This window comes from Lepidochelys olivacea, assembly GCF_965140295.1.
Source record: "Lepidochelys olivacea isolate rLepOli2 genome assembly, chromosome: 3".
Lineage (NCBI taxonomy): Eukaryota > Metazoa > Chordata > Testudines > Cheloniidae > Lepidochelys > Lepidochelys olivacea.
Window position 1 is genome coordinate 201,295,824 of NC_140413.1, and position 21,786 is coordinate 201,317,609.

The following is a 21,786-nucleotide window of genomic DNA, read 5'->3' on the forward strand; positions in this document are numbered from 1 at the left end:
AACATGGATCAAAAATTAATCAATGAGTGAAACTACTGCTGTTTCATTTAGGGAATAAATTTAATGAGTTTTTAAAATATTTCATCAAAACTTTGGGGACAAGTTTAACAGCAAAGCCAAATGTTAGGTCTTCAGAATCTTCCACCCCGATACATTTTCGAAGCTATTTGGAAAAGGTTTCACCAAAAGTAAAATGTCTGAAAGACCAAACCACGACTTTGCCATTATTTAAACTTTTCAGCTGTTCCCCTAAGAAAATAAACTCAGAGCTAAACAAAAATTCAATGTTTTCCTAAAAGAAACAAACAACAGTAACATTATAGCCACTAAACAGGAATCAGCTGTATAAACAGTTTACCTGCCTCTGACAGCACCCACTATGGAAATAATCTCTGGATGACTGCAATTAAAGAAGGTACAACAAATGTTAGTGAGGATGCCATTGCAACAAAGCCTGCAATGAATATTAGCAACAACTATGAGGGATGAGTACCTAAGAAGTGTTTCATTACTGTTATGCGCCTTCTAATTTTATTATTCTGATACTATATTGGGGATGCATGAGATCACACATATTACAGGCAAAGATGGTAGTGACTGCTATATCAAAATACTTCCAATTTTAAGCCCCTGTTTTCAATTCATTAAAACTTTGCCAAACTTTAACCAGCTAATCTTAACTCTGGCATTTCCTGACTTTTGAATGCCTGACCTTGCAACCTTAATAGCATTCTTTTACATATGTATATAGATAGACATAGAGACTTTATGTAATTATTGAATAATATACAGTCCAGAAACAAAGCAATATTTTTCTCTAAGATATTTCCTGGATATTTTAATTTGATTTTCTTCACTGAACTGAATCTAAAGAGATCACAGGCTTTAGAACTCAAAAGGGAGTGAGAAAAATCAATAGCTTTCACAAATTCACTCTTTGCAACCTTGATCTGTGATAACTCAGTGATCAAATGGTTTGCAGTTGTGACAGACGGATGGAATCCTTTGAAATATGCAACATTATAGAAATCTCCCCTTTCTCCTCACCCTCCCTTCCAGTATGTGTCAACTTCTGGGGCTACATTGTCTAGTTGTTCCCAGAATACGATTGTGGACAGAAGATATGACAGCAGAATATATGCATGTACTAGCAGGTATTTGTGTGCCCAAGAATTTAGGTTATGTCTTTATTACACAGCTAACTGGACTCTTATATGGTTTTGGCCCAACCCCCTTACCAGCCACACAGAGAAATCTCCAACCCAGGTTTGGAGATGCTTTAAGCCTGGCCTAGCTCACTTAGCTGGAGGTGTGGGTTAGAACTCAAGCTCCAGTTTAACTCAAGTTGGAACCTTCCTGCTTTGTAGCAAGGATGCAGGCTAAATCAAATCAGTGGTTTCAGTCCTCCAGTGGCCTTCCCACAATTCCCCCAGAAGGACAGATACGTTCTCCCTCAATTGAGTTGGGAAAAAAATCCTAGAGTGTCTCAGCACAAAGAACCATGGGAAAGGCCTCCAGACGCACATGGGCGAATGCAGAAACAGTGACGATACAGTGACACACGTATGACTTTGCAGTGGGGTCGCTCAGACCCGGCCATGCCTAACGCAGGTGTTCAGACTGAGAGCCAATTATGCAGGTTAACTGTGCAGTAAAGACATATATCTAGAGTACAAAAGTGCATGGACTTTGCAGACACAAATTAGGTACCAAGTGGTTACATTTATCTCTTAATGGGCCAGGATTGTGCCTCCTAAGCAAGCAACTCCAGCCTGAGCCACATGACAAAGATCAGGAGAAAACATGGGAGGGAAATAACCTTAAAGACACCCTTATAGCAGTTTTAACCTACTCCAACGCCCGTTGCAGTCAACAGCAAGATTCCCATTGAGTTAAATGGGCTTTGGATCAGGCCCTCCATCACTTACTTCTATCAGCCTCCCCTCCACTTCTCCCACACCTAAGCACTGCCAATCTGCTGTCAGGCTTATAATATCAAGCATGTGATTCCTTTGTTGGGACCCTGTTCAGTGTCATTTAAGCTGCCCAGTCTGCAAGGCCACCAAGGTCAAGGAACTATCAGGAGTAAGGTTTCTTAAGTGCAATGTGTGAGACACCATCTGACACTGTTTATAGTTTGAGTTAGCTTCTTATTGACCACAGGATAGAAGTTAAAAGCATTGCTTTTGGAGTTCAAATGTGTTAACCTCTGAAGTGATGTTTGAATTAGGGTTATAAAGGGGCCTAAAGTTTTGATCGGATGCTTGGAGAAGAAAAGGGGTTGGAAAGTATTTTAAGAAAGAAATCAGAGTAGCTAAGCTGACTAGGGCAACTGCTATATTATCAGAGATTCCATTGAACCAATCTATTAGGTTTATGCCTTATGTGATATGGCTCCATTGGCATTCACATACCGCAGCTGACAAAATACAGACTGTATACTTCAAATGCGGCTGTCGATCTTTAAAGGAGCCCGTTGCAAAACATGTTGGCTGTTCTAGAGATCAATAATAGGAAGGGCAGTGTATGTTGGATTAACTCCCAAACAATTAAATATTTGCCAGCATAAAGCAGAAAAGGTCACAGGACTACGCCAGAACCTTGTTCACTTCTTGGCACCCCCCTCTATCATACACACTGATGGCTTAATAATCAGGCAAAATTAACAGTTCTGGAACAGTGGACAACATTCTCTGCAAAGTTTTCTGATGAAAACACTGAAGATATAACAAATAGACCTGCCATGAACCTAAGAATGGCCGTACTAGGTCACACCAATTGTCTATCTAGCCCAGTGTCCTGTCTTCTGACAGTAGCCAGTGCCAGATGCTTGAGGGAATGAACAGAACAGGGAAATGTATCAAGCGATCTATCCCATCATCCGATCACAGATTTTAGCAGTCAGAGATTTAAGCAACAAGGAGTCCAGTGGCACTTTAAGGACACCCAGAGCATGGAGTTGCATCCCTGACCATCTTGGCTAATAGCTATTGATAGACCTGTCTCCATAGATTCATACAATTTAAGCACAGAAGGGACCATTGTGATCATCTAGTCTGACCTCCTGCACATTACAGGCCACAGAACCTCACTCACCCCTAATAGACCCCTAACCTCTGGCTGAGTTACCGAAGTCCTCAATTCATGAGTTAAAGACTTTCCCAACTCCAAATATGGTGATCAGTTAGATCCTGAGCATGTGGCCAAGACCCACCCAACCAGACATCAGGGAAAGAATTCTTTGTAGTAACTTGGAGCCCTCCCCATCTAGTGTCCCATCACCAGTCGCTGAAGGATTTTGCTGCTGGCAGTCGCAGATTGTCTATATGCCACTGTAGGCAATCTCATCATACCATCCCCTCCATAAACTTATCAACCTCAGTCTTGAAGCCAGTCAGGTTTTTTTGCCCCCACTGCTCTCCTTGGAAGGCTGTTCCAGAACTTCACTCCTCTGATGGTTAAAAACCTTCACCTAACTTCAAACCTTAACTTGTTGATGGACAGTTTATATCCATTTGTTCTTGTGTCCACATTGGTGCTTAACTTAAATAACTCCTCCCGCTCCCTGGTATTTATCCCTCCAATATATTTATAGAGAGCAATTATATCTCCCTTCAGCCTTCTTTTAGTTAGGCTAAACATGGCAATCTCTTTGAGTCTCCTCTCATAAGGTAGATTTTCCATTCCTCTGATCATTCTAGTAGCCCTTCTCAGCACCTGTTCCAGTTTGAATTCATCTTTCTCAAACATGGGAAACCAGAATTGCACATGGTATTCCAGATGAGGTCTCACCCGTGTCTCGTATAATGATACTAACACTTCCCTGTCTCTACTGGAAATACCTCGCCTGATGCATCCTAGAACTGCATGAGCCTTTTTCACAGCCACATTACATTGAGATCAACCAATACATCCAGGTCTTTCTCTTCTTCAGGTCACTTCCAACTGATATGTCCCCAACTTATAGCAAAAATTCTTGTTCTTAGTCCCTAAGTGCATGACCTTGCACTTTACACTATTGAATTTAATCCCATTTCTATTACTCCAGTTTTCAAGGTCATCCAAATCTTCCATGATATTCCGGTCATCCTCCATATTGGCAATACCTCCCAACTTTGTGTCATTCATAAACTTTATTTGCACACTCCCACTTCTTGTGCCAAGGTCATTAAAATTTTTTTTTAAATAAGATAGTTCCCAAGACCAATCCTTGAGGAACTCCACCAGTAACCTCCCTCCAGCCTGACAGTTCACCTTTCAGTATGACCCGTTGTAGTCTCCCCCTTGAATCAGTTCCTTCTCCACCTTTCAACTCTATATTAACCCTCATCTTCTCCAATTTAACTAATAATAAATCAAATGCCTCACTGACATCCATATAGATTAGATCCACTGCATTTCCCCTGTCTAAAAAAATCAGCTATCTTCTCAAAGAAAGATCAGGTTGGTTTGGCATCATCTGCCTTTTGTAAAACAATGTTATATTTTATTCCAGTGCCCGTTTACCTCCACTTAACCACTTTCTCTTTCAAAATTTGTTCCAAGACCTTGCATACAATTGCGGTCAAACTAACAAGACTGTAGTTTCCCAGACCACTTTTTCCCCCTTTCTTAAAAACAGGAATTATATCAGCAATTCTCCAGGCATAGAGTACGACCCCCAAGTTTACAGATTCAATAGCTTAGTTTACAGTAAGCAGAATCCTGTTTCCTCACTGTTCAGGAGGGTTAGCTTAGTACAACTGGATAACTGAGGCCTCCCAAGATATTGAGGAGTGGGCCAGTCTGGAGACTATTCAGAGGGGCAGCGGAGACAGGGCTGAGCAGGACTACAGATGACACTTCCACAGGAGTTCGGGATACGTATGTTCCTGGGTATGTTCAGTATGTCTGTGTATTGCATGAATCCATAGGGGTGGGGACTGGCACTGGGGAGCAGCAAGCTCCATCTGGTACTCCTCCTCTGGCCTGCATTAGCAGCTGAAGCCTAGTTGTTCGCACAAACTATCTATCGTAGATGCTTATGTGGTACCCATCACCGCAGTATCGGAGCACCTCACAATTTGTCATGTATTTATCCTCACAGGGTAGGGAAATGCTATTATCCCTATTCACAGATGTTAAAATGAGAGCCAGAAAGACTAGGAAACTTGCCCAAGGTCACACGGGTGGAGCAGAGAATTAAACCCACACCTCCAGAGTCTCAAGCAAACACCCTAGCCAATGGACCACCCTTTCTCTCCTGTTCTTAAGATACCCACTCCCCAGCCCCACACATTTTATAACCTGTGTAGATTCATAGAAGAATCATAGAATCATAAAACTGGATGGGACTTCGAGAGGTCATCTAGTCCAGTCCCCTGCACTCAAGACAGGATTAAGTATTATCTAGGCCATCCCTGACAGGTGTTTGTTCAACTTGCTCTTAAAAATCCTCAATGATGGAGATTCCACAACCTCCCTTGGCAATTTATTCCAGTGCTTAACCACTCTAAGAGTTAGGAAGTTTTTCCTAATGTCCAACCTAAACCACCCTTGCTGCAATTTAAGCCCATTGCTTCTTGTCCTATCCTCAGAGGTTAAGAAGAATGATTTTTCTCCCTCCTCCTTGTAATAACCTTTTATGTACTTGAAAACTATTATCATGTCCCCTCTCAGTCTTCTCTTCTCTAGACTAAACAAACCCAATTCTTTCAATCTTCCCTCATAGGTCATGTTTTCTAGACCTTTAATCATTTTTGTTGCTCTTCTCTGGACTTTCTCCAGTTTGCCCACATCTTTCCTGAAATGTGGCACCCAGAACTGGACACAATACTCCAGTTGAGGCCTAATTAGTGCAGAGTAGAGAGGAAGAATTACTTCTCGTGTCTTACTTACAACACTTCTGCTAATACATCCCAAAATGATGTTCGCTTTTTTTGCAATGGCGTTACACTGTTTCATAGATTCATAGCTTCCAAGGCCAGAAAGCCGCATTATCTCTTGTCTAATCTTGTGTATGCCACAGGCCACAGAACCTCCCCAAGATAAGTCCTAGAGTAGATCTTTTAGAAACACATCTAATCTTGATTTAAAAATTACCAGTGATAGAGAATCCACCAAGACCTTGGTAAATTGTTCCGATGGTTAATTACTGTCACCGTTAAAATGTTACACCTTATTTTCAGTCTGAAAAATTCTTTTATGGAGCCTTTGTCTTGTCACTGCCCTTTGGCCCTATATTTGATCAAAAAAAGTCTCTGGAATCTTATCTGTTAGAAGAAACAAACTTCTCCTTGTTTAATACTGTATGGGACATTGGTAGAATAGGCAGGCTCAAGATAGACTGGTCAGGTGTTTCACTGTACAGTGATGCATGGTTCTAACATTTGTGTGAATGGAAACACGTCAGCATCACATATAGTCACAGTCCTTAGTGGGTCAGATTCTCAAATGCGAGGCTCTATACCATTCTGACACTGTAAAGGGACCTTTATAGGTTACTTTTGCACATACTTCAAGGCCTCTTTATGCTGCCAGATTGGTGTAAATGAGAATCAGGCCCATAATATTAATTTTTTTTTTCAAACTAAGCCAAAATTCCAATCAGTCCTATTGTTATTAAATACTATAGTAATATGCAGGATGGAGCTAGATTAAGATAAGGGGCCACAGGGCCCGATTTTCAAATGGCAATAATTGGCACCGTACTATTGGAGGTGAGCATCTGACTGGTGTAAATAGTTGTAGAAACCCAAGTTCCTCTTATATCTTTAACTGCTTTGCTCATTGTATTAGGTCACTAGTGACTAAAACTCTTGTCCGAATAGGAAACTATTAAAGGGAAAGTGCTGTTGCCTCATTCAATACTGGCCAAATTCTTGTGTGTTTTCACCAAAACATAAGACGTGTCCCTCTCTCATGTGCTTTGTTTCAACATAGATGGGAGCAATTGTTTCTAGAGGACAATGCAGTGCAGCCAATCCAGTGATTTAGTTCCTACTGTATCTAAAATCTGTGAAAAGCATCAATCATTCACAGCTCTTTCTTTTAATGTGGACACTTGAAAAGAACATTGTTAATGCTTTGGATAGATCTAGGCAGATTTCAGCACTTTAAGAACCAGCATGGCTAGATAAGGTTGGCTAAATTCAAGCTTTGGTCCTCAGAACTATCTGTCAGATCTTTAGCACAGCTCATTGTGATATATGTACTTTGGAAGCAAGAGAACATTTTTGAAATTTTGTTCAGTCCAGGATCAGTCAGATTTTAACACCAGAGTCAAGGTTTTTTCAGTTCATTCTCCTCCACCTATCCCTGAAGTCTGCTGTGAAAAATCTGCAGTAATCAAGACTGGCACAGGACTTGAGTTATTTCACGACCCTGAAAAGTGGATGACAGATGTAACGTTAGTTCTTATGCAGTCATTCTAAAGTGAATTTACAGAAAGCCACAATTGTATTTAACTCATTGGCAGATCTGGTGCTAAAATACTGCCATTTTTAATCAAAAGCTTATTGATCTGGTAGATCGAGTAGGCTCTGATTCTAATTTACAATAAGGCAATGTCACACTGCTCTAGCAATGCGAAGGCGCTTTAAAGTGGGCATAAATTACATTCAGACTGCCAGGGCAGTGTGAAAACGGGCCTCAGCAAACATGAGAATCTAGCCCATAAGGTTTTCATTATAGATTTTTAAAAGACATCGATGTGATAGAGTGAGAATGCCGTGCTAATTTCCCCATTGTACGCATATCTGTGATGTACTGAATTGCAAACATATACATTGTGGGTAGAAACTATTTTCTGTGTCCTGTGTTTTCGTAGCATTCCCATTGCCATGATATCTAAGTTTTTCAGTGTTTTGGCTTCTTGGATGATATTTACAGCTTGATTCTCATTTACAGTTGGGCCACTTCATACTGCTCTGGTGGTATAAAGGGGCCTTAATGCAAGGGTAAATGAAACTGATGCTCATTTTAAAGCCCCTTCTCACTGCCAAAGTAGAGTGAAGAGGATTAGGGTTTGTCTACACAGGGAAATTGATCAGAATAACTATTGCAGAGTAAGCTATTTTACAATGTGGATACTCTTACTTGGGACTAAGAGTGCCTTTTTCTGATTTAACGTGAGAGTGACTACATGGGGAGCTATTCTGGAAAAGCTTCCTCCACAATACCTGTTCCAGTCAATTTCCCTGCGTATACAAGCTCTTAGCGCAAATAAGATTTGGACCTGACAAGCTGATAAGAGATCCATTTTTCACTATTCATCCAACATAAAAATAAAGCGACCATATTTAACCATGCTGGGACCAATCTTCTATTCTTTACCAAAGTGAAATCACTCTTCCCTTCCCCTCCATCTCCCCACCCCACCCCACCCCCAAAATAGTCTAGAGGTAAAATACTCCACAGTCCCCAATTGATTTAGGAGCTTAAATCCCATTTTCAAAAGGGCTTAAGGCATTTAGATGCCTAACTCCTATTGACTTTCAATGAAACGTAGGCTCCTAAGTGACTTAGACACAAATCCTATTGAGAGGGAAAAAAATCAATGGGAGTTAGGTGCCTACGTCACTTAGGCACCTTTGAAAAATTTACCCCACATCTTTATATTAGAGAACCAAAAGCTTCCTAATGGAAACTTTCATCTTGCAGCATGATCATGCATCCCCAATTTGGTTTAATCACTGTACATTGATGACACCAGTGTTGAGAATTGTTGCTCTGCCAGTGAGTAAAAGAGTGGTCATGTCAGCCCCCAATAGCTTTGTTCTTACCTCCTGTTAGCTAACATGAGATACAATCCTAGTGAATACCAGGCAATGTGTCACTTTCACACATTAGCAGGTCAACGTAGAGACCATCTGGAGGTCTAGGGTCAACCTCCAATCGCTAATTCGTGTTAAAGCAACAGACTGCCTTGTCTTCACTGGGATTTTACCTCAAGTTAGGTTACCTCATTTGGCTAGCATGAGTTAAGCACACACTTCTTCCCTAGTGCAGACTAGGTCTTAAGGATGCTGTTTGTTTATGTCCAAGAATAAGGTGTTACACATACTGGGCCCAATGTGGCCATCCCTTACTCATAGGGGGTGCCTTACTCCATCTACTGAAGTCTGGTGCCTATTTCAAATAAATATCATGGTGTTAGAATGAACAAGGTCTCCTCTCAACAGCAAAGTAACAGGAGATAGGTTTATACTTCCCCTTTCCTACCTCCAGCAATTAGCTAGGAAAATAATCCCTCAGTACTTTAGCCACCTGAATTTGGTCATTTCCTCAGCTACTAACCTTGCATTTAAAGGTCAGTTATAATGCTCCTGTTACACATGCACAAATAAATCTATGAGCTGGGCCTATTATCTTCACTAGGACATATTCATTTAAATCCTTTCAATACAAAAGATGGATTTTCCTGGGGAAAGGCCCATTGCTGGAAAGCAAAACTTTGGGGTGACAAGGAGTTAATACAGATTACCATTGTGGTATGTGATCCCAATATGAATCCATAATCTGACTGATAGATATACACATACACACATCTATTTCATTTTTTTTAAACTGGTTTTGAGTAACCACGTAGCCACAGTGCAATCCCAGGAAAAATTAAAACAATATAAAATCAATTGGCAAATGTCAATCTGAACAGATCCACAGCCATCCCAGAATGCTGTACTGTACCTTTCCACCCGACCCCATCACCTCTGTGACAAACACCTGAGTCAAGAGATGTGCTGTTAACAACGCCTTGAAGGCGGGGCCCCAGGCATTCCAAGTTACCATGATTGCTGATGTGTGCAGTTTGCCACAGGTGACACACCCTTCTGCAGACTCTCAGTTTTCATTTATTAAAAAACAATATACTTCTAATCCTTATGGTTGCAATGAAAAACTTCAAAACCATGAACCAATGTAGCATCATCTGCCTGCATCTGCAGAGAGCCTGAGACAATAGCTCAGAGACGGGTGACTCACCACACTCATCTCAATTAGGGCTATATGGACTCTGCAATTCCATGACTGTGTACTTCAGCATTTTTCCCAAGATGCAACAGACTCCAACAATTCCAAAATGATGAAAGGTTTAGAAAACATGACCTCAGAGGGAAGATGGGAAAAAACTGGATACGGTGGGTCTGAAGAAGAGAAGACTGAGAGGGGACATGATAACAGTTTTCAAGCACATAAAAGTTTGTGATAAGGAGGAGGGTGAAAAATTGTTCTCAGTAACCTCTGAGGATAGGACAAGAAGCAGTGGGCTTAAATTGCAGCAAAGGCCGTTTAGGTTGGACATGAGGAAAAACTTCCTAACTCTCAGAGTGGTTAAGCCTTGGAATAAATTGCCTAGGGAGGTTGTGGAATTTCCCTCATTGGATATTTTTAAGAACAGGTTAGACAAACACTTGTCAGGAATGGTCTAGTTATTACATAGTCCTGTCTTGAGTGCAGGGGACTGGCCTTGATGACCTCTTGAGGTCCCTTCCAGCCCTACATGTCTATGATTCTGTGATTTCAATCAAGGAATGCACCATTTGTTGCTGCCCCGTGCCTGACCACTTGTTTTCTGTCTCCCTGCCCTGCTGGGACCTACCTACAGCTACTTCTTGCTCTGCAGCTTTCCCTATAAGGGGGAGTTAACTGGATTACACTGCATGTTCCTTGCACTGCTTCATGGAGCCAGGCACAGGGAGTTAGTACATGAGGGCTAGAGTATAGCTTGTACCGGGGAACAAGGTGACAGAATTATAGGCCAGCAAGCAAGGCAGCCTGGAGAACAAGCAGCAGCAGTGGCCTCAGGACCTGCATAGCTAAGTTGTTGAAGCTGATTACAAACTCCCCCTTTCCTGGAACTCATGAGAAGTCAGTTCTGATTGGAGTCAGCCACACAATATCATAGAAACCAAAGCCTGGGATGTGAAACCAGGGCATTCGGTGATATGTTAAGGGTCATGACTTGACTCCCCTCACTCATGCAACCAACTAATGAAATAAGCAAGACTGAATCAAACCATTTCAGAGCAGTGCTAAGCAATATATTTGGTGATTCAAGCTTGTGTTCAGTATAAAATTCAGCCCGAAGAAACCTAGTCTTTTAACCAAAACTAACCACAAAGCTTAAAAGGTTCTCCTCCTTTTGTGTTTCTCCCAAGGCTGCACTGAGTTTCACACCTGAAATAAAAATCATGGATGTGGCTTCTTCTTTGAGACTTTGTCTGTTAAAACATGTTATTAAATATTCAGAAGTTTCTTCACCCCAGACCTCTTGTTTTTCCCTTGTAATACAAGAAAGGAAATGCTAGAAAGAATTTAGAAAACATCAGGAAAGGGAAGGGTTTGTTAATGGTGAAGTTAAACAGCAAATGCTAGCCACATCTGGACACTAGAACGTTTTATTTCAAAGAAAGTTCCGTTGAGTACTGTGTGCAGGGGAAGGGGTGGGCTTTGAAAGAAGGTAGCCAGCTCCTTCTTCTCCCAATTTCTTAAAACTTGTGGAATTCATGATGTCTATTCCTATCTCAAATGCAGGGTGGAAAGAATATTTTCCTTGTGTAAAGAGACTTTGACAAATTGCAGAAACCTGCTAAATATTGATTCTGGTAAGGCTGGGCTTCAAATTAAAGTTCATTTCAATTGTACATGTAAAGAGTTTGATCAACTGATTTCAAAAACCAACGATATACTGAAATGTATTTAAACTGATAAGTACCATTTTCAACTTTGCACTGAAGCAGATGGTAATTGCATTGTCTATTTGAGGGCACTAGAGATGTATACTTGAGAGAAAAATATATAGGCTAAGGGAAATGGTGTTTCCCTAAAATATCCCTTAAAAAAAGCATTGTCCCTTATTTTTCATGTGGTTTTCCCTTATTTCCTAAAGGTGGTCTTCCTACCCAGAGAGTATAGCAAAAATGTCCATCCTCAAAAATAATCATGGTCAACTAGAATCATCAACAAATGTTAGGGAAGTGAGTATTTTCAACTCTGAGCCATAGCTGTGTGTATTTTCATGGGAGCAGGGGATAGGACCCAGGGATATTTCATGGTGATAGAATCCCAAAACAATGTAGCTGTAGCATTTAGAAGTTGCTGCTACAGATTTTGACCCCACTGTGCCATGGAGAACACAGGTTAACAAACCCAGATAACAGAGGAAACAGATTCCAGAATGGAGGGCCCTAACATGAGATTGTCTCCAACTCAAAGGCACGTGAGTCTAGGGACTGTTAGCAGTAGTCTGTGCACCATCACCCACCCTAGTGATCTCAGCTGTTATGACAAACTACAGAGCAAGAGGTGGTGTTAGGAAATCAACCCACCTAGTTCTTCATGGACTATCAATATCAACGTATCAAGGAACCCAGGAAGAAGCCAGTGCAATTTTCGAAGAACCAGTATAATATGTATCCTATAGCTAGAACCACAAAGAAAGTAACCAGTCCCATTCTACAATAGCTGAATATTTAGCATGGGTAACTTCACAGAGAGCATATTACAGTATATCTCATCTAGTGGTCACCAAGACATGAATAATTGTTAGAAGTTTTCCCATCGGGAGCACGTGATCTCAATCATCTAGACAAATGCAGATGGAAAAGGGTGCAGATAACCATGAGCAGTGGGGGATCCAGAAGTACCCCCAAATTACAAACTCCCTTGACAAAGGGTAGGTAAACCAGCTCAAAACTGGGAGAAGAATATCAAAATTCTCAAATGCTCCCCCAAACCTATCAGCTTCATCTCCAGAATTAATCCTCAGCCGCTTTGCTCTCTTCTGTACCCCGGCAGAGAGTCCACATCATCTAGACTTAAAAAAAGAGCCACTGAGCTGCATCATCTGCACATAGATGGCACCGCATGCTCATTATATTCCATAGCTGCCTTGCAAACAGATTGAAAAGGAAAGGCGACGGACTAGATCCCTGCATCATTCTCCATGAGAAGCCATCAGGGCAAACAGACACTGAGCTAAAACTACCTTCTGGAGTTCTCTTTGAGAGGAAAAAACAGAACTACTCAAGAGCCAACCAACCAAAGAGCTGTCCCAGCCAGGGCATGTAACCATGTCAGAAAAACCTCATGGTCTATGGTACCAAGAAATCAGCCTAGACACAGCCTCTGGTCATAGCAAGGAAATCATCAATCAGTGATGCTGAGGCATCATTCCATATCTAGGCAGATAGCCAGACTGAGAGGGGGCCAAAGCCTTGAGGATGACACCAATGCCCCTTCAGTACAATATTCCCAGTCACCTGTGAAAAAGGAAGATTAGGGACAGGGTGATAATTGGTGAACTTGTCAGTGTCAAAATTGGCCAAACCACCACTCAGCTCTGTGATCCTTAAAGAGTCATTAACAATCAACTGCCAACGGACACAATGCCCCCACTCAGCATCTCCCTTCCACACTTGACTTTACCTTCCAGAAAAGGAATGGGTCCAGTTCACATGCAGCTGGCCACAGCTACCAGAGAATATTTTGCTATAAAATGCATAGTTCTTTTTTGTGTGTTTTAACACTATCTAATTTACTGCAAAAGAGGGGACATTTTAGTCAATCCTTTAAAGGGAGACTCCACTAATTTTGTGAGAGACAGCCTACCTTTCAAACAGGCAGCTGGAAAACAATTCAACTCAACCCTGGCAAAGCCAGCTTTGCAACACAGACACTAACAGAAAACCAAAATATAGCTCTAGATGCTAATTTTGACCCAAACAACTTCCTGAGCCCCTTTTTATCAGCAACACCACCTTTTCCCAAACAAGTGGCATTTCAGGTGGACACACAACCTGAACTGCCATTTGTTGCAATTATTCATAAGACTCAAAGAGTCTTATTCTCATAAAAATTGCTTCATATCTCTTCATAGCAGCATGCAAGGTATGTTTTAAAGAAACCTTCAGCCTTTGAAGGCCATCCACTTGCAAATGATCACATATTCCACCAGCATCAAAAGTTTTAGGTTTAGTCCTGGACTATCACAAAGAACAAGTTTGAGTTTCCACATTTTAACAGAGGAATGACCAATATTCTTCAGCTGAAGTAAGTTAATATTCTAACCAGAAAGCACAAGACTAGAAACATTATGATCAACTTAAAATCCAGCAGTGATGTTGAAATAGAAAAAAAAAGTGGTATTTTCATGTTACTGAGTTCAGCACTCTCTACTCTTTGAAGTAATGGGCTGACTGGACAGACCTAGTGAGAGTGGTAAGCATTCACATGGGTACTTTCTTCTGTGGTCAACCACCCCAAAAACTGAGTTGCAAAATATGCTCTATACTGGGCACTAGCTGCTGTTAAAAAATTGTTTTCAGGTCATTTTCATTGCATTTAATGGTGGAGAGTCACACAAGGAGCTCAACACATAAAAACTTTGCTTTCAAATGTAAATATTTGACTTCAATGGGAGCTAAATTGGGCCCTTTGGAATATGCATATTTTAATTAATATTAAAATGGAAATTGGACATTCAGATCCATTACACAGCTTTGAAAATGTTGGCCTAAATATTCCCTTCCAGGGGAGAAAGATTTGGCTCTATATAGCTGACCAATATTGAGGGATCTTTACTCTCAATATTTTCTTCGTGAATTGCGGTAAAGTAAAAGACATTATGTTGGGTAGGAATGTGCCCAGATCAAAGCCCTGGGTGGGAATATCCCCAGCACAATGACGCCTTTCTGATCTTGATTCAAACGGTGTACCTGTGGGTTATCTCCATTGTTAGTATGTCCTGTCATGCAACTCTCATTAATTGGAACTCCTCAGAATAGAAAGTGTAATTTATGGTAGCTCCCTACAACTCAAACCAAATGATCCATTTGCTATCTGCACCATACAACCACCCCTTTAAAATATTTACTTTAACCTACTGTAGAGTTAATAGTTTCAGGGATCTCATAACTTTTGGTTTCCACTTCCAAATTTGCCAGATTCAAGGCCTTTTCTCCAGTCGTTACCAGGTATCTCCCAGTCTGCCTGCAACCTCCTGACCTCACCAATCAACTATGCCATCTATGCAATACAACCACTCATTCTTTACCTGGAGTGACCCCAATGCCATCACTCAACCACATTACACTTACAGTGTTCCAGGTATTACCACCATTTGGCTACACTAACTGTGCTCCCAACTTGCCTTAAAATGCTTCCCTTCTGTTATTCCCATAGTGCAACTTGGCCCACCTGTTTACCTTATCTAAAAGAAGACCAAGAGGTGATTTACAGCTTATAGGTATCTTCACAGGGAACAAATAGCAGATGCTAAAGGGCTCTTTAATCTAACCAAGAAAGGCATAACAAGAACCAATGGATGGAAGCTGAAGCCAAACAAATTTCAGATTAGAAATAGCTCAGTTATCAAGGGAAGTGGTGGATTCTCCATCTCTTGACATCTTCAGATCAAGATTGGATGCCTTTCTGGAAGATGCTTTAGCCAAAAATGAATTACTGGGCTCAATACAGAGGTCACTGGGTAAAATTTAATGACATGTGTTATACAGGAGGTCAGACTAGATCAGTGGCTCTCAACCTTTCCAGACTACTGTACCCCTTTCAGGAGTCTGATTTGTCTTGTGTACCCCCCAAGTTTTACCTCATTTAAGAACAACTTGTTTACAAAATCAGACATAAAAATACAGAACTGTCACAGCATGCTATTACTGAAAAATTGCTGACTTTCTCATTTTTACCAGCTAATTATAAAATAAATCAATTAGAATATAAATATTGTACTTACAGGTCAGAGTACAGTATATAGAGCAGTGTAAACAAGTCATTGCCTGCATGAAATTATAGTTTGTACTGACTTTGCTAGTGCTTTATTTATAGCCTGTTGTAAAACAAGGCAAATATCAAGATGACCTGATGTACCTCATGGAAGTCCTCTGCGTATCCCCAGAGGTACACATATCCCTGGTTGAGAACCACTGGACTAGGTCATCTAATGGTCTCTTCTGGCCTTCAGTTCTATGAATCCATAATATAACTTGATTGGCCGATAAAGAGGAGGAAGAGGTAGGTGAGCTGTCTCCCAAAATCCATCCCCTATCTAGAGTTAAGAAAAATGTTGCACTCATTTTGTTCATAGTAGGAGTATTGATCTCAATTTCTAAATTGCTGGGGCCAGACCCCCCAGATGGTGTAAATCTGTGTAGCTCCACAAAAAAGTCACTGGAGCTTCATGGATTTACACAAGCTGAGAATCTGGCCTTAGTTTTTTAGTATTTGAGCTGAAAATTAACATCAGTTGTAAGACTCTCAATATGGCAGGATATTGAGATTTTCTTTGTGCTAATGATGCTGGATGCTGTTCAATACAGTGTCGTTTTTCGATTAGCTTTTGACAGTAGGATAATACAATGGAGTCAATATCTGTCAAATTGATTAGATACTGTTGGATTCCATACTGCAGTTAGAGAATCCTGCCCAGCAACAGGGGGAAAGATTGGACACAGCAAAATAATATTAACATAAGAAAAGACACATGTAAAAGCATCTCACTGTTCCATTTGCTGTGTACTTTACTTAAACACATAGGCCCTTGGGCCCAGCTGGTAAAACACAGGTACAGCTCCACTGAAGAGTCTGCAACAGGAAAACAATGGTACTTTGGCCATTTATACCAGCTGATGATTTGGCCCATAGTTCTGACTTCTGTCTTCTGTTCAGTTTTGGTTCGGTTTCTAACGATGAAGTGGTGGTTTTTTAGGTCATAATACTTTGGCCCGTGCAGGGAAGCACAGTGCACCTTTATGATTGTGCAAATGTTTTTATAATGGTAAGTAACTTGTTCTTTGACATCAACATGGCTTTGCTTTCCATTTTTTTCCAGCGTCAGCTGAATCTGGCTTGTGGAGCCAAAAATTGCAGTGTAGATGTTCTGGCTTGGGCTGGAGCCCAGGCTCTGAAACCAGGGGTAGGGCTCAGAGCCCAGGCTCCAGCCCAAGCCCAAACATCTACATAGCTACTTTTTAGCCCCACAACCTGAGCCCCAGCAGCCAGAGTCAATTGACCCGGGTTCTGAGACTCAGTGCTGTGGGATTTTATTGCAATGTAGACATACCCTCAGACAGCCATAGAGCTCAAAGCCACACATTAGAGCCTTGATCCTGTACTGATGACCCATACACATGGCTCCCAGTGCATTACTTGGGCCAAAATCAACAACTGTCCTGCAAAATTCCCTCACCTCCCCATTACTGGCTGAGGATTCCTCTTGGATACAGGTTTTGCAAGTCCCAAAGGCCAGTTCTGAGCGTGTGACCATTCACTCTCCACTCTCTTCCTTTCAGAAGGTCTACTAGAGAAAAAAGAATGTGATACCATTAGACAAAGCCTGATAACGTGCAAGTGTGGGAAAGATATCAGCATTGTCAAAAGCACCTGCCAACGTGAGTATATTTAACCAAGCCTGATCTCTCTTGATGGCATGAAAAGTTAAACATTTTATCCCAAAGGTTTTGTTGGGCGTCTCTACTCATTTCTTTTCAAACTGATTTAAGTCGTCAGCATTTGATAATCTACTTAAGGCCATGATGCAACATAAAACCCATTACTTGGGAACCACTTGACAAGAGTCCAACCCCAAATCTCTTCCTCTTTTATGCTCCTTGGCAGGATTCAAGAGACCATGTGAGAAAGAGTTAAGTGTCTGGGAGGTCAAAGCAGCTGGACCAAACAAGCAGGAAGGAGAAGCCAGAGACTAGGAGAGAAGGATGGCTATGAGAAAGATAATGAGGTCACCACCAGCACCCTAAACTCACGAGAAGGTGACTGCGGGTGAGAAGCTCAGAACCAAAGGGTCTCTGATTTCTGGTGGGCTGTTTGTTCCTGGCAGAAGTGGCCAGGAGATCTCGGCTTGTGACAACAGCCTTTGGCTCTTGTCTAAGATAGTCAAATTATTTTTAAACCACATTGGAACATGAATTGTGATGTTGCATTTGTTTTACCCATTGCCAATCCGAACCCCATTTATTTCCTTTACAGGGCAAGCTCAGCCAATGAATCTGTCTGCTTATTTTTGTCACCCAAAGCCAGCATGTCAAGTTACATTTCTTCATTTCTTCCATCAGCTATCGTGGTATGAGACCTGGACATGTTCCAAAAACAACATGGAATACAGACTGCTGTGTTTTGAAGACCTGACCCAAATTATGTATTTATCCAGAGGTTGAAGTTCTCACGAGCAACGGGTGAAATTCTTAGGGCAGAAGCTTTGGGCAGGAGAGGACGTAGTACTGAAAATCAGGAGTATGAGGGTAACAAAGGGCAATGTTAAAACCAGGAAATTCGTATTTCGAAATTATTTCATGATTGACACCAGAGTCCCCTTTACATTAAGAAGCCAAGATGAGCAACGTATGGATCCTCTTAAAAATAATAAAGGCAAAGCTCCTATAAATGCTAGAGTATGTTAATACCAGTAACACACAAGCTGATTGCCTATGGAAAGGAGAAACTTTTGCAGTTTTCCAGGAGGTTCATTCTCCTACTGCAGGATACAAATATTGTAATTCCCTACTGACTTCAGTGCATCTCCCACAGTGGGGTAGTAGGAATTTATTAGCTTCAGTAGGAGTTATTCATATCTTGCATCAGGAGAATGAAGCCCCAAAGTTGATATAATCATTGTCTTTTTGATCATTGTCTTTTCCCCCTGAATCAAAATATGCCGGTCCTGTTATCAGACTTAAAGAGCTGGTGTTAGCACAGGATACATACTCAACTCACTAACCTTATCCTTCTGTATTATCCAATATCCGTAACAAGTCCTAGCACTGGTGTACAGCGGGGATACTGCTGGAATCCCTAGGGGAAAGGAGCGGTGTATATGATTGTACTAGAGTTACCAGTTGAAGTGTTGACTGATGACATCTGCACTGGAGTTAGATGGTCAAGATTCCTTCAGAGTGCAGATGCACACAGAATAATTCATGTCCTAACACTTTGTACCTTTTAGTCAAACAGCTGTTTTAGCTCTGCATTCTTTCCTTGCTTCTATGCATTTACCATTAGGCAAAATACACTCAAGTTAAAAATAAAGTAAAGTAGCACTTTGCATCTCGGCCAATCCTGCGTATAAACTTCCATACTGAAACCACCTCTCAGTAACACCTCTTGCCTCCTTTAGGAACATTCTTTTTGATGCAAGAGAACAGTAATAACATTAAATGATATAGAGGATAGTGCATTGTCCTTGACTTACCGGCAGATGCAATATAATAGAACCATAGGGTTAGAAGGGACCACAAGCATCATCTAGTCTAGCCGCCTACCAACATGCAGGATCTGTTGCATCTAAACCATCCACGACAGATGGCTGTCCAGCCCCTTTCTGAAAACCTCCAATGAAGCAGCTCCCACAAACTCCCGAGGCGTCTGTTCCATTGTCCTACTGGGCTTACAGTTGGAAGTTTTTCCTGAGATTTAATCTAAATCTGCTCTGCTGTAGTTTGAACCCATTGCCTCTTCTCCTGCCCTTTGTAGCAAGAGAGAACAATTTTTTCCCATCTTTTTTATGGCAGCTTTTCAAGTATTTGGAGACCGCTATCATGTCTCCCCCTGCCCCCTAATCGCCTCTTTTCCAAACTCAACATACCTTGTTCCTTCAGCCTTTGCTCTCATGGCTTGCCTTCCATTCCTTTGATCATCTCTGTCACTTGCCTCTGGATCCTTTCCAGTTTCTCTTCATACTTTCTATACACTGGTGACCAAAACTGGACACAGTGCTCCAGGTGAGGCCTGACCAGCACTTTGAGTAGAGCAGTAATATCACCTCACGTCACTTGCATGTCATGCTGCTGTTAAAGCAACCTAAAAGTGCATTTGCTTTTTTTTTTTTTTTTTTTTTGGCAACAGAATGATAATAATAATACCTAGCTCTTCTTTAGCACTTTTCATCCGTAGATCTCAAAGCACTTTACAAGGGAGACCAGTGTCAGTAACCCCATGGAAAGTATAGAGTTGTTGGATTGCCTAGAGCAATGTCTAAGCATTTCACTGTGGGAGAATACTTTTATATGCATGTGCGCATCCAGCGATGCTGAGAATACTATTAGAGATCAGGCTGACACCTATATGGGATGCAAATATCCCACATCTGCCTACTGTTGGGTTCTCATGCCTTCCTCTAAAGCATCTGGTGCTGGTCACTGTCAGAGGCAGGGTGCTGGGCTAGATGGACCTTGTGACAGATCCCATCTGGCAAGTCCTATGCCAGATTTCCCCTATTGTGCCACTCATCTGAATGGCATTGGTCAACAAACCCTTCCAGGAACATATCTGTCAATAGCAAAAAGGGAGTTAACAAGTCTTATGGCCAAATCCTACTTGCTGAATGCTTCTGCTACCTCCAATGGGGCTGTTCGCCTGAGTAAGGGGAGCAAGATTTAGCCCTCAGTCTGTAAAGAAAAGATCTCAAAATTGGAAAGGTTTGGGTTTAAAAGTGAGAAACAAAAAGGGTAATATCCACTCTGTACATATGTGCTCATATACAGTGAAGAGTTTGGATTCAACCAAACTTTCCCCAAGTTATCAGGGGCCACAAGCTGAGTAACATGTCACCACTAAACAGGAAATGGAGCCCATTCCTCAGGTAAGTCGTGTCAACTTATCTTTTAACAATTCTCCTTTCCCCCCAGGAGCTCTGCCGCTGGTTCCTTGTAGACACCGCACAATGCATCACTCTTCTGGATTGTCACACATGGTACCAGAAAAAGCTCTGGTTCCACCCACATAGCCTCAAGTGAGTCATGGGGCTTTTTTGTATCTGTGGTAAAACTTCCTTTTTATCATAACATAGCTAAAGGGCCTGCTCTGGCAAGAGACAGGAGAGGCACACAGCACCTGGCAGGAAGTGTTCAGAGCCATGCCAGGAGACGCTGCCAATCCATTAAAAAGGTGTTCCCGTTAAATGGACTGCCTAGATTGATTAAAGCCCATGAGACTAGCGCACGTCTTCTGCAGAGAAATCACGGCACATTTCTTCCATTTAAACAGAAATGCTTTCTCACAGCTATACCCGAAGAGGGAGAAAACACCACTTGGCAATGAAGTGCCTCTGCTGGAATTGTTTATCCTTTGCGGCTGAAAACTATCCTGATTTTATTGATAGACTTAACACAGTGTGTGGCTTGAAGGAGGCGGGAATGAGGATGAAGACCTTGTAGGGGAGACTGGGGGGCAGAGTCTCCTCTCCTGGGAGGTTCTTAGAAAACACTTGCCATAGGGGCAATCTGGTTCATTCCCAAGACAAAACAATTTGCCCTTCAAAAGTATTTTTATGAGCTTCAGGGATAGGCCATTGCTGGCCACGGAAGACCCAGCAGCATCCATGGTGGGGGAGTTTTAATGGGGGTCTCCTTCCAATCGGTTTTACTGGGTCAGCCTCACAAGTAGGGGCAAAAGGGATATACATACTCCTGGTCATCCAGGTACAATGTAAGAATGTGTCTCTCTAGTCAAACCACAAACAACGTGGAATAACTACTCAGAGCAAGATGACCAGGACTTCCCACTTCATGATGACTGTGATTGTTTATGTAATATGTAATGACAGTAAATCATAACGCAAGCTAGAAGAAACCCCCAGTGAAAGATAAAACATGACCTTTTGAATTTTATCATTTTCTCAGTTATAGAGCCCTTTTCTTTATTACCCCATCCCACAACCCTTACATCTATTATTTGTATTCCAGTAGCTTGTTGGGGCCCAGTCATGAAACAGGGCCCCATTGTGTTAGGTGATGTAAAACCACAGAACAAAAACCCAACCTTTGTAAATTAATTAATGGGATT

The 21,786-nt window shown here is 41.6% G+C and overlaps 1 long non-coding RNA gene across 1 annotated transcript in view; it reads right to left on the bottom strand.

Moving 5' to 3' along the window:
• Positions 1-369: 369 nt before the first annotated feature.
• LOC311518696 overlaps positions 370-21,786 on the bottom strand; it is a 32,402-nt gene continuing 10,985 nt past the window's right edge. Inside the window, exons 2-3 of the long non-coding RNA XR_014711082.1 lie at positions 17,180-17,290; positions 370-400 (exon numbers count right to left, since the gene is read on the bottom strand). This is a non-coding gene — a long non-coding RNA (uncharacterized lncRNA). The remainder of the gene's footprint in view (positions 401-17,179; positions 17,291-21,786) is intronic.